A 12,271-nucleotide genomic window follows, 5' to 3' on the forward strand; every position below is an offset into this window, starting at 1 on the left:
TGAACTGGATTTGCTGGCTGTTAGAGTACGCAGTTTGGTTGAAAGCATCTGAAATCCATTTAGCTGGGTTTTATTTATTTTGTTTCTAATGTGATGTTTAAAGAAAGAAGAAAACAAAGATTCACAACAAATGTTGCAATCTATGCAGAAAACAGGAGAGGCTACAGATGGAATTCATATTCTAAGTCTCTAGGTAGGGGAAAAAAAATCCGAACATTATTTCATTTCTGCTTTTGCCTGGTGGCATATAGTCTGATGAAGAGCTGAAAGGCCAGCCATGGAGACACGCAATACTTAAAAGCAGGCAGGTAAAACTGATGTGTTTGAAAATGTGTACTTAAGCCAGTTTAAAGGCTCAAATAAAAATTAGATCTTCCTTACAAGAAGGAAGACAATACTTTAGGAAACTACAGAAAGACAGAGAATCTCAAGCAATAGATGTGAGAAACCTAAAACAAGCATAGGAAATGCTGGCATCAGGAAACTCTAAAGTTAAAACGTCAAGATTACACAGCATGTGTATAATCACACAGGCTCACTGTAGCTTCATAGGGACTGAACGTGTTAGCACTACAGTTTGGAACATTTTTAATTTCAAGGAAGAAACTGCAGATGTTTGCTACTCAAATTAGAGATTACCCTTTCTTCCCAATAATGCATTGTCCTGGGTTCAGCAGTAGCAGTCATTTTTCTCCTTCATGGTAGCTGGTGCAGTGTTGTGTTTTGACCTCCAGCCTGGGAACAGTGCTGTTGTGACAGACCAGTCAGTCTCACCTCTGTGCCTGGCAAAATTTTGGAGCAGATTCTCCTGGATGGCATGGTAAGGCACATGAAAATCAACAAGGTGCTTGGTGACAGCCAGCATGGCTTCACTAAGGGGAAATCCTGCCTAACCAATTTGGTGGCCTTCTATGATGAGGCTACAGAACTGATGGACAGGGGTAGAGCAGTTGATGTCATCTACCTGGACTTGTGTAAAGCGTTCGCCACTGTCCCACACGACATCCTTGTCTCTAACTTGGAGCGACATCAATTTGATGGATGGACCACTCGGTGGATAAAGAACTGGCTGGATGGCCGCATGAAAAGAGTTGTCCTCAACGGCTCAATGTCCGTCTGGAGACCAGTAACGAGTGGTGTCCCTCAGGGATCGGTGTTGGGACCGGTCTTGTTTAACATCTTCGTCGCTGACAGGGACAGTGGGATTGAGTGCGCCCTCAGTAAGTCTGCTGATGACACCAAGCTGTGTGGTTTGGTTGATACCCTGGAGGGAAGGAATGCCATCCAGAGGGACCTTGACATGCTTGTGAGGGGGGCTGATGCCAACCTCATGAAGTTTAACCATGACAAGTGCAAGGTCCTACACCTGGGTCAGAGCAATCCCAGGCACAGCTACAGGTTGGGCAGAGAAGAGATTCAGAGCAGCCCTGCAGAGAAGGACTTGGGGGTGTTGGTCGATGAGAAAATGAACATGGGCTGGCAGTGTGCGCTCGCAGCCCAGAAAGCCAACCTCATCCTGGGCTGCATCAAAAGGAGCGTGACCAGCAGGTCGAAGGAGGCGATCCTGCCCCTCTCCTCTGCTCTCGTGAGACCTCACCTGGAGTATTGTGTGCAATTCTGGTGTCCTCAACATTAAAAGGACATGGAACTGTTGGAACAAGTCCAGAGAAGGGCCACGAGGATGATCAGGGGACTGGAGCACCTCCCATATGAAGACAGGCTGAGAAAGTTGGGGCTGTTCAGCCTGGAGAAGAGAAGGCTGCGTGGAGACCTCATAGCAGCCTTCCAGTATCTGAAGAGGGCCTATAGGGATGCTGGAGAGGGACTCTTCATTAGAGACTGTAGTGATAGGACAAGGGGTAACGGCTTAAAACTTAAATAGGGGAAATTTATATCGGATATAAGAAGGAAATTCTTTCCTGTTAGGGTGGTGAGGCACTGGAATGGGTTGCCCAGGGAGGTTCTGAATGCTCCATCCCTGGCAGTGTTCAAGGCCAGGTTGGACGAGGCCTTGGGTGATATGATTTAGCATAAGGTGTCCCTGCCCATGGCAGGGGGTTGGAACTAGATGATCTTAAGGTCCTTTCCAACCCTAACTATTCTATGATTCTATGATACCGATCTTCTCGGTTGTTACTAACTGATGTTTACCCTGACCAAGGACTTTGTGAGGCTCATGCTCTGCCAGGGAGGAGGGGAAGCCGTGAGGAAGCAGAGACGGGGTGCCTGACCCAGGCTAGCCAAGGAGGTATTCCATACCACAGCACGTCATGCCCGGGGTGGGGGGTAACTGGGAGTTACCCGGAAGGACACGGGCTTCTGGGTGGGACTCATTTCTTTGCCAGTGGTATTGTATTCTCTTCCCTTGTTATTTTCTCTTATCATTGTTGTCGTTGGTGGTAGCGGTGGTGATTTGTGTTGTACATTGGTTGCTGGACTGTTCTTGTCTCAGCCAGTGGGAGCTGCACTCTTTCGATCCTCCTCCCCGTTCCTTGGGGGGGGGGCCTTGACTGCTCTCAGCCCGGCACCACTCACTGGGAGTGAGTGAACAAGCTGTCTGGCTAGGGTTTAAACCACGACAGTTATTTGGCGCCCAACGTGGGGCGATACAATGGAAGAAGTCTTTGAGAAAGGGAGGAAAATAATCCAAATCCTGCTGAAAGCTGGTTTTGCCATAAAACGGAGTAAGGTCAAGGGACCTGCACAGGAGATTCAATTTTGGGGAATAAAACAGCAAGATGGACGTAGACAGATCCCCACAGATGTGATTAACAAGATAACAGCAATGTCTCCACCAACTAATAGGAAAGAAACACAAGCTTTCTTGGGTGCTGTGGGGTTCTGGAGAATGCACATCCCAAATTACAGTTCGATTGTAAGCCCTCTCTATCATGTGACCCGGAAGAAGAATGATTTTAAATGGGGCCCTGAGCAACAACAAGCCTTTGAGCAAGTTAAATGCGAGATATTTCATGCAGTAGCCCTTGGACCAGTCCGGACCGGGCCAGATGTAAAAAATGTACTGTACACTGCAGCTGGGGAGAACGGTCCTACCTGGAGCCTCTGGCAGAAAGCTCCAGGGGAGACTCGAGGTCGACCCCTCGGCTTTTGGAGTCGGGGATATAAAGGATCTGAGGCCAGCTATACCCCAACTGAGAAAGAGATACTGGCAGCCTATGAAGGGGTTCGAGCTGCTTCAGAAGTGATTGGCGTAAAGCACAGCTCCTCCTGGCACCCCGGTTGCCCGTGCTGGGCTGGATGTTCAAAAGCAGGGTCTCCTCTACACATCATGCAACTGATGCTACATGGAGTAAATGGGCTGCACTAATTACACAACGAACTCGAATAGGAAATCTCAGTCGTCCAGTGTCGTGGTTTAAACCCAGTCAGGTAACTCGTTCGCTCACTTCCAGTGAGTGGTGCCGAGCTGACAACAATCGAGGTCCGTGTCCGTCTCCCCCCCCCCGCACCGGGGCTCTCCCCTTCCCCGCTCCCGGAGGAACGGGGAGGAGGATCGAGAGAGTGCAACTCCTACGGGTTGAGACAAGAACAGTCCAGCAACAAATCACCACCGCTACTATCAGCTAAAACAATGATAAGGGAAAATAACAAGGGAAGAGAATACGATACCACCGGCCAAGAAAGCGAGTTCCACCCGGAAGCCCCTGTCCTTCCGGGTAACTCCCAGTTACCCCCCACCCCGGGCATGACGTGCTGTGGTATGGAATACCTCCCCGGCTAGCCCGGGTCAGGCGCCCCGTCTCTGCTTCCTCACAGCTTCCCCTCCTCCCTGGCAGAGCATGAGCCTCACAGAGTCCTTGGTCAGGGTAAACATCACTTAGCAACAACCGAAAACATTGGCTTCACCAACACTGTTCTCAAACTAGAAGTCAAAACACAGCACTGCACCAGTTAACACAAAGAAAAAAAACATGACTGCTACTGCTGAACCCAGGACATTATCCACCCCTTATTCCATACCATTCACGTCGTGCTCAGATCCCACATTTTCAATACACCATCGCTCTCCCACATATATACATCCATATACATACAGACCAAGACGAAAAAATCATTTTCTTAGTGCATGGACCAATCCCTATAATGCTGCCGAGTCCATTCGGTCCATGATGTTCCAAGTTCATTCTCTGTTGGGATGATGGCTGGAGGGAAGTCAGGGCCAGTCGCTGGTGACCTGGAGACATCTAGTTGATGGGCTATAAAAGCATTACACAGCAGGCAACGGCATACAATTGAGTTCACTGGCTGTTTTCCCCTAAAATCAAATCCCCTTGAGGTATACATCGGACTTCCCCATCTTCCCGCATTACCCACCAAGTATATCCAGGTCCCTGAGCAAAAGCAATCCCACGAGTGGGTTTGCCTTTACCTGAAGCAGGAATAACCCAGACTGTCTTCCCCAACAAATTCTTCATATGCACCACGGGAACTTTGTCCCCCTCTACAATATGTAAAAGTTCTGACTGGGCTGGGCCAGCCCTGTTGGCAGATCCTCTGGTGTTGACCAACCAGGTGGCCTTTGGTAAATGTGTATCCCAATGCTTGAAAGTTCCCCCACCCATCGCTCTCAGTGTAGTTTTTAACAGCCCATTGTACCGTTCGATTTTTCCAGAGGCTGGTGCATGGTAGGGGATGTGATATACCCACTCAATGCCATGCTCTTTGGCCCAAATATCTATAAGGTTATTCCGGAAATGAGTCCCATTGTCTGACTCAATTCTCTCTGGGGTGCCTTGTCGCCACAATATCTGTTTCTCAAGGCCCAGGATGGTGTTCCGGGCAGTGGCATGGGGCACAGCGTATGTTTCCAGCCACCCGGTGGTTGCTTCCACCATGGTAAGCACATGGCGCTTGCCTTGGCGGGTTGGTGGCAGTGTGATATAGTCAATCTGCCAGGCCTCCCCATATTTATACTTCAACCATCGTCCTCCATACCAAAGAGGCTTTAACCGCTTGGCTTGTTTAATTGCAGCACATGTTTCACACTCATGAATAACCTGGGCAATAGTGTCCATTGTTAAGTCCACCCCTCAATGGTGGGCCCATCTATATGTTGCATCTCTGCCCTGATGGCCTGAAGTGTCATGGGCCCACCGGGCCAAAAATAATTCACCTTTATGTTGCCAATCTAAGTCCATCTGAGCCACTTCAATCTTAGCCACTTTATCCACTTGTTGGTTGTTCTGGTGTTCCTCAGTGGCCCGACTCTTGGGTACATGGGCATCTACATGACGTACCTTCACCACCAGGTTCTGCACCCTGGCAGCAATATCTTTCCACAGTGCAGCAGCCCAGATGGGTTTACCTCTGCGTTGCCAGTTGCTCTGCTTCCATTGCTTCAACCACCCCCACAGGGCATTTGCCACCATCCATGAGTCAGTATAGAGATAAAGTACTGGCCACTTTTCTCGTTCAGCAATGTCCAGGGCCAGCTGGATGGCTTTCACCTCGGCAAATTGACTCGATTCACCCTCTCCTTCAGCAGTTTCTGCAACTTGTCGTCCAGGACTCCATACAGCTGCCTTCCATCTCCGATGCTTTCCCACAATACGGCAAGAGCCATCAGTAAACAAGGCATACTGCTTTTCACTTTCTGACAGTTTATTATATGGTGAGGCCTCTTCAGCACGCACCACCTTCTCCTCTGGTGACATTCCGAAATCTTTGCCCTCTGGCCAGTCCATGATGACTTCTAGAATGCCTGGACGACTGGGATTTCCTATTCGAGTTCGTTGTGTAATTAGTGCAGCCCATTTACTCCATGTAGCATCAGTTGCATGATGTGTAGAGGAGACCCTGCCTTTGAACATCCAGCCCAGCACGGGCAGCCGGGGTGCCAGGAGGAGCTGTGCTTCAGTGCCAATCACTTCCGAAGCAGCTCGAACCCCTTCATAGGCTGCCAGTATCTCTTTCTCAGTTGGGGTATAGCTGGCTTCAGATCCTTTGTATCCCCGACTCCAAAAGCCGAGGGGTCGACCTCGAGTCTCCCCTGGAGCTTTCTGCCAGAGGCTCCAGGTAGGACCGTTCTCCCCAGCTGCAGTGTACAGCACATTTTTTACATCTGGCCCAGTCCGGACTGGTCCAAGGGCTACTGCATGAACTATCTCGCGTTTAATTTGCTCAAAGACTTGTTGCTGCTCAAGGCCCCATTTAAAATCATTCTTCTTCCGGGTCACATGATAGAGAGGGCTTACAATCGAACTGTAATTTGGGATGTGCATTCTCCAGAACCCCACTGCACCCAAGAAAGCTTGCGTTTCTTTCTTATTAGTTGATGGAGACATTGCTGTTATCTTGTTGATCACATCTGTGGGGATCTGTCTACGTCCATCTTGCCATTTTATTCCCCAAAATTGAATCTCCTGTGCAGGTCCCTTGACCTTACTCCGTTTTATGGCAAAACCGGCTTTCAGCAGGATTTGGATTATTTTCCTCCCTTTCTCAAAGACTTCTTCCGCTGTATCGCCCCACACAATAATGTCATCAATGTATTGCAGGTGTTCTGGAGCTTGCCCCTGTTCCAGTGCAGTCTGGATCAGTCCATGGCAAATGGTAGGGCTGTGTTTCCACCCCTGGGGCAGTCGGTTCCAAGTGAACTGGACACCCCTCCAAGTAAAAGCAAACTGTGGCCTGCACTCTGCTGCCAAAGGAATGGAGAAAAATGCATTGGCAATATCAATCGTGGCATACCACTTGGCTGCCTTTGACTCTAGTTCATACTGAAGTTCTAGCATGTCTGGTACGGCAGCACTCAATGGTGGTGTGACTTCATTCAGGCCACGATAGTCTACTGTTAGTCTCCATTCTCCATTAGACTTTCGCACTGGCCATATGGGGCTATTGAAGGGTGAGCGGGTCCTGCTGATCACCCCCTGACTCTCCAGTCTACGGATCAGCTGATCGATGGGAATCAGGGAGTCTCGGTTGGTGCGATATTGCTGCCGGTGCACTGTTGTGGTCGCAATTGGCACTTGTTGTTCTTCAACTTTCAGCAACCCCACAGCAGAGGGATCTTCTGAGAGACCAGGCAAGGTGGACAGCTGCTCAATTTCCTCAGTCTCCAAAGCAGCAATACCAAAAGCCCACCGGTACCCTTTTGGGTCTTCGAAGTACCCTCTCTTGAGGTAGTCTATGCCGAGGATGCATGGAGCCTCCGGACCAGTCACAATAGGGTGCTTTTGCCACTCCCTCCCAGTCAGGCTGATTTCAGCCTCCAGCACAGTCAACTCTTGGGATCCTCCTGTTACTCCAGAAATATAGATGGGTTCCACCCCTTGACAGCTTGATGGCATCAGGGTACACTGTGCACCGGTATCTACTAGAGCCTTATACTTCTGTGGGACTGATGTGCCAGGCCATCTGATCCACACAGTCCAGTAAATCCGATTGTCGCCTACCTCCACCTGGCTGGAGGCAGGGCCCCTCTAATGGTCGTCACAGCATTGGACACTTAAGTCGTGTTGAAAGGGATTATTCTTCGTTATCACAGGAGCTGGAGTAAAATCAGCTCTTCCACTCCATCTGGGAAACTGCTCACCAGAGACTGAAGCCGTAGCTCTCATGGGACGATCAGTCTTGGTCCTTGCTCCCCTCTTCAGTTCACTCACCCGTTCCTCCAAAGCTGAAGTAGGTTTTCCATCCCACTTTGTCATGTCTTCTCCGTGATCCCCCAGGTAAAACCATAGGGTACCCCGTGGCGTATACCTCCTGTATCTCCTCTCTCGAACAATAGGACGTCTTTTGTTAATAGCTGAGACGTGTGTTGGTACACGTGAGGAGCTGGATAAATCAGATACATCGTCCCTCAATTTGTCGAGGTCCTGGGACAGTTTTTTCACAGCTGAGATGATGGAAGGAGTGAGATTGTCTTTGAACTCTCGGAGTTTATGAACCATTTCATCCACTGTTAGTGGTACTATGTCATTCCAGGTCACTGTTGCCAATGAATGGGCATATGATGACGGTGCATTCCGTGTAAGTTTTCGCCACATGGGTTGTGTACATTCAACTTCATCTGGATCTATAGGTGTATCCCCGTTATTCGGCTTGATGTGATAGATCATCTCTACGATGGCCGATTCCCTCAGAGACTGGATGCCTTTGTCTATAGTAGTCCACTTGGCCGAACGACTCGTAACATCGTCCTTGTACGGAAACCTTTCTTTCACAGCTGCCAAGAGCCTCCTCCAAAGGCTGAGGGACTTTTTCTCTCTTGCAATTGCTTTGTCAATTCCCCCTTCTCTAGCAAGTGATCCCAGCTGCTTGGCTTCTGTACCTTCTAGTTTGTGACCATCGGCCCCATTGTCCCAGCATCGGAGTAACCAGGTGATGATGTGCTCCCCTGGTTGACGGGTAAAATCTTTTCACATATTCCGCAGCTTGGTTGAGGTCCGAGGTCGAGAAGTTACCTCTTCTTCTTCTTCTTCGTCATGTGATGATGACTCCTGATCAGATTCTGGACCGGGTGGTGAATTCATTGGTTCTTCATCTCGCTTCACCCTTTTTGCCTCCTTTTTGCTTGTTCTCTTGCGTACAGGGGCAACTGATATTGGTACGAATTGGTCCTCTGGTTTGGCTGCAGTGATTATCACTGTGGTTTGAGTAGCGACTGTACTTGTTGCTGGGGGTGGTGTAGCTACCGTGCTTGGAGCTGGGGTAACCGCGCTGTCTGTTGCAGTTGAAGTTTGAGCAGCTGCTGTACTTGCCACTGGGGTAGCTGCGCAGTTCATTGCAGCCAAAGTTTGAGTAGTGACTGTCACTTTGCCCTCAAATCCGCCGACATTCTTTTCCTTTTGAAGGTGCTGGATAGTGTTGAACAAGGCCCTGTAAGCATAGGCCAAGCCCCAGCACGTTGCCGTGATTTGTCCATCTCTGGTATGGCCAGAATGACCACACACCTCATTTAAGTGTTTTACTAATTCTTCTGGATTTTGCAGTTGTTCGGTAGTGAAATTCCAAAGTACTGGAGGGGCCCACTGACCTAGATACTTGCCCATACTATCCCACACACCCTGCCACTCATGGCTGTCCAGCCTCTGGGAAAATCTCTCGGTCCTCCTACATCGTCGTTTGACCCCAGACAAGACCCAAACCTGAATCTGCTTAACTCTTGAAATCAGTAGTGGGCAAAACACACTCTGTATGCGTGTTAGCATGGTGATTCCCATCACCATCAGCAAACAAGTCTCAACAGCATTAAAAGGCCATTCAAAAAATTCAAAACTCTCAAATGTAAATGGTCTGGGGGGACGACTAGGAGGGTAAAAGGATGTCTCCTTCACAGGTTGAGCACCTGAGAAGGAGAAAAAAGATGTGTAATTGCTAAGCACCTCCATCATATACCTCCCAAAGTATAAAGGTGGTGACCACACTGGGAACATAAGCCAGATCAGTTTCATGATCAATGATTCTATTGTATTACAAGTCATTACCATAAAGTACAATGGGATAAAAACCTTAGCCCAAGCCCCACACTTGAAAAACACTAATACAGCAAATACCGGATGGACGTAAGATATGATATACTGAAACTGTGAGATCAAGAGGAACAACCTTGAGAGCCAATAAATCAGCATTGTGACGAGTGCCTATCAATCCAGTCAGATCTGTTCTTATCTCAACCCCTCGTGCCCCACGTTGGGCGCCAAAAAGAACTGTTGTGGTTTAAACCCAGTCAGGCAACTCGTTCGCTCACTTCCAGTGAGTGGTGCCGAGCTGACAACAATCGAGGTCCGTGTCCGTCTCCCCCCCCCTCCCCGCACCCCGCACCGGGGCTCTCCCCTTCCCCGCTCCCGGAGGAACGGGGAGGAGGATCGAGAGAGTGCAACTCCTACGGGTTGAGACAAGAACAGTCCAGCAACAAATCACCACCGCTACTATCAGCTAAAACAATGATAAGGGAAAATAACAAGGGAAGAGAATACGATACCACCGGCCAAGAAAGCGAGTTCCACCCGGAAGCCCCTGTCCTTCCGGGTAACTCCCAGTTACCTCCCACCCCGGGCATGACGTGCTGTGGTATGGAATACCTCCCCGGCTAGCCCGGGTCAGGCGCCCCGTCTCTGCTTCCTCACAGCTTCCCCTCCTCCCTGGCAGAGCATGAGCCTCACAGAGTCCTTGGTCAGGGTAAACATCACTTAGCAACAACCGAAAACATCGGCTTCACCAACACTGTTCTCAAACTAGAAGTCAAAACACAGCACTGCACCAGTTAACACAAAGAAAAAAAACATGACTGCTACTGCTGAACCCAGGACATCCAGGCATTCTGGAAGTCATCATGGACTAGCCAGAGGGCAAAGATTTTGGAATGTCACCAGAGGAGGAGGTGATGTGTGCTGAAGAGGCCCCACACCATATAATAAACTGTCAGAAAGTGAAAAGCAGTATGCCTTGTTTACTGATGGGTCCTGCCATATTGTGGGAAAGCATCGGAGATGGAAGGCAGCTGAATGGGGTCCCCAGTGACAAGTTGCAGCAACTGCTGAAGGAGAGGGTGAATCGAGTCAGTTTGCCGAGGTGAAAGCCATCCAGCTGGCCCTGGACATTGCTGAATGAGAAAAGTGGCCAGTACTTTATACTGACTCAAGGATGGTGGCAAATGCCTGTGGGGGTGGTTGAAGCAATGGAAGCAGAGCAACTGGCAATGCAGAGGTAAACCCATCTGGGCTGCTGCACTGTGGAAAGATATTGCTGCCCGCGTGCAGAAACTGGTGGTGAAGGTACGTCATGTAGATGCCCATGTACCCAAGAGTCGGGCCACTGAGGAACACCAGAACATGCATGTATGTATGTATGTATGTAACTATGGGAAAAATGGAGAGAAAGGGAAAAAAGAGCTTACTCTTTTCTTAGGACTTGGAACTTCAAACAAGAAAGCAGCTATGAAATATTCTAGTCTTGACATACATTATATAGATAAATGTAACAATGTAAGAAAATTATGTAGGGAGGGAATGGAACATGGTCTGGAGTGTTTTATTTTTTGCTCCCAAGCCAGAAGAAATTTGATAGGGCATTCCCAAATCAGACCACAGGCAAGTTAACATTTTATTCAATAATAATATACCAATTTAGAGTAATGGTTAGTATTTCAGAAGTACAACCACCTTTAGCATGCTTATGAGGCATATTGCACATCATTTCAGAAAGCCATTTTCTGGAAAAACTGTGTTGACCCTGGCTGGATACCAGGTGCCCACCAAAGCTGCTCTGTCACTCCCCTCCTTGGCAGGGAGAGGAAGTACAATGAAAGGCTTGTGGGTTCATATAAGGGCAGGGAAATATCACTCAGCGATGACTGTAACGAGCACAACAGGCTGACTTGGGGAGAAATTAATTTATTATCAATCAAATCAGAATAGGATAATGAGAAATAAACCTCAATCTTCAGAACACCTTCCCCCCATCCCTCCCATCTTCCCAGGCTCAACTTTACTCCCAAATTCTCTACCTCCTCTTCCTGCATCACTGCAGGGGAACAGGGGATGGGGGTTGTGGTCAGTTCATCACACATTGCCTCTGCTGCTTCTTCCTCCTCAGGGGAGGACTCCTTGCGCTCTTCGCCTGCTCCAGCGTGGGATCCCTCCCACAGGGCACCGTTCAGGAGAACTAGCAGGCTGCAGTTTGCCTGCTTCCACAAGGGCTTCCCACAGGGTCACAGCCTCCTTCGGGCATCCCCCTGCTCTGGCGTGGGGTCCTCTAGGGGCTGCAGGTGGATATCTATCTGCTCCACCATGGACTTCCATGGACTGCAGGGTCACAGCCTGCCTTACCATTGTCTGCACCACGGGCTGCAGAGGAATCTGCTCTGGCACCTGGAGCACCTTCTCCCTTCCTTCCTCATTGACCTCGGTGTCTGCAGAGCTGTTGCTCGCACATGTTCTCACTCCTCTCTCTGTCTGCTCCTGCACAGCAGCTTTTTCGCCGCCTTATATACATTATCCTAGAGGCACTAGCACCGTTGCTAATGGGCTTGGCCTTGGCCAGCACTGGGTCTGTCTTGGAGCCAGCTAGCATTGGCTCTGTTCGATATGGGGGAAGCTTCTGGCAACTTTCCACAAAAGCCACCAGTGTAGCCCCTCCCCACAAACCTTACCACGCAAACTCAATACAGCCTTATATTTAGATATACCTTTGCTAGTGTTCACCATAATTGCAACATTTGTTAGTTCTTTTAATGATCAGATGAGGTGAATAATATTTCTCTGAAAAAATGTGCCACCTAGACCTACATAGGTTGAATAATACT

The sequence above is a fragment of the Pezoporus flaviventris genome, unplaced genomic scaffold (assembly GCF_033815535.1).
Source record: "Pezoporus flaviventris isolate CSIRO_AGI_PZ_B2104156 unplaced genomic scaffold, CSIRO_AGI_Pfla_v1 ptg000002l, whole genome shotgun sequence".
NCBI classification, from domain to species: Eukaryota; Metazoa; Chordata; class Aves; order Psittaciformes; family Psittacidae; genus Pezoporus; species Pezoporus flaviventris.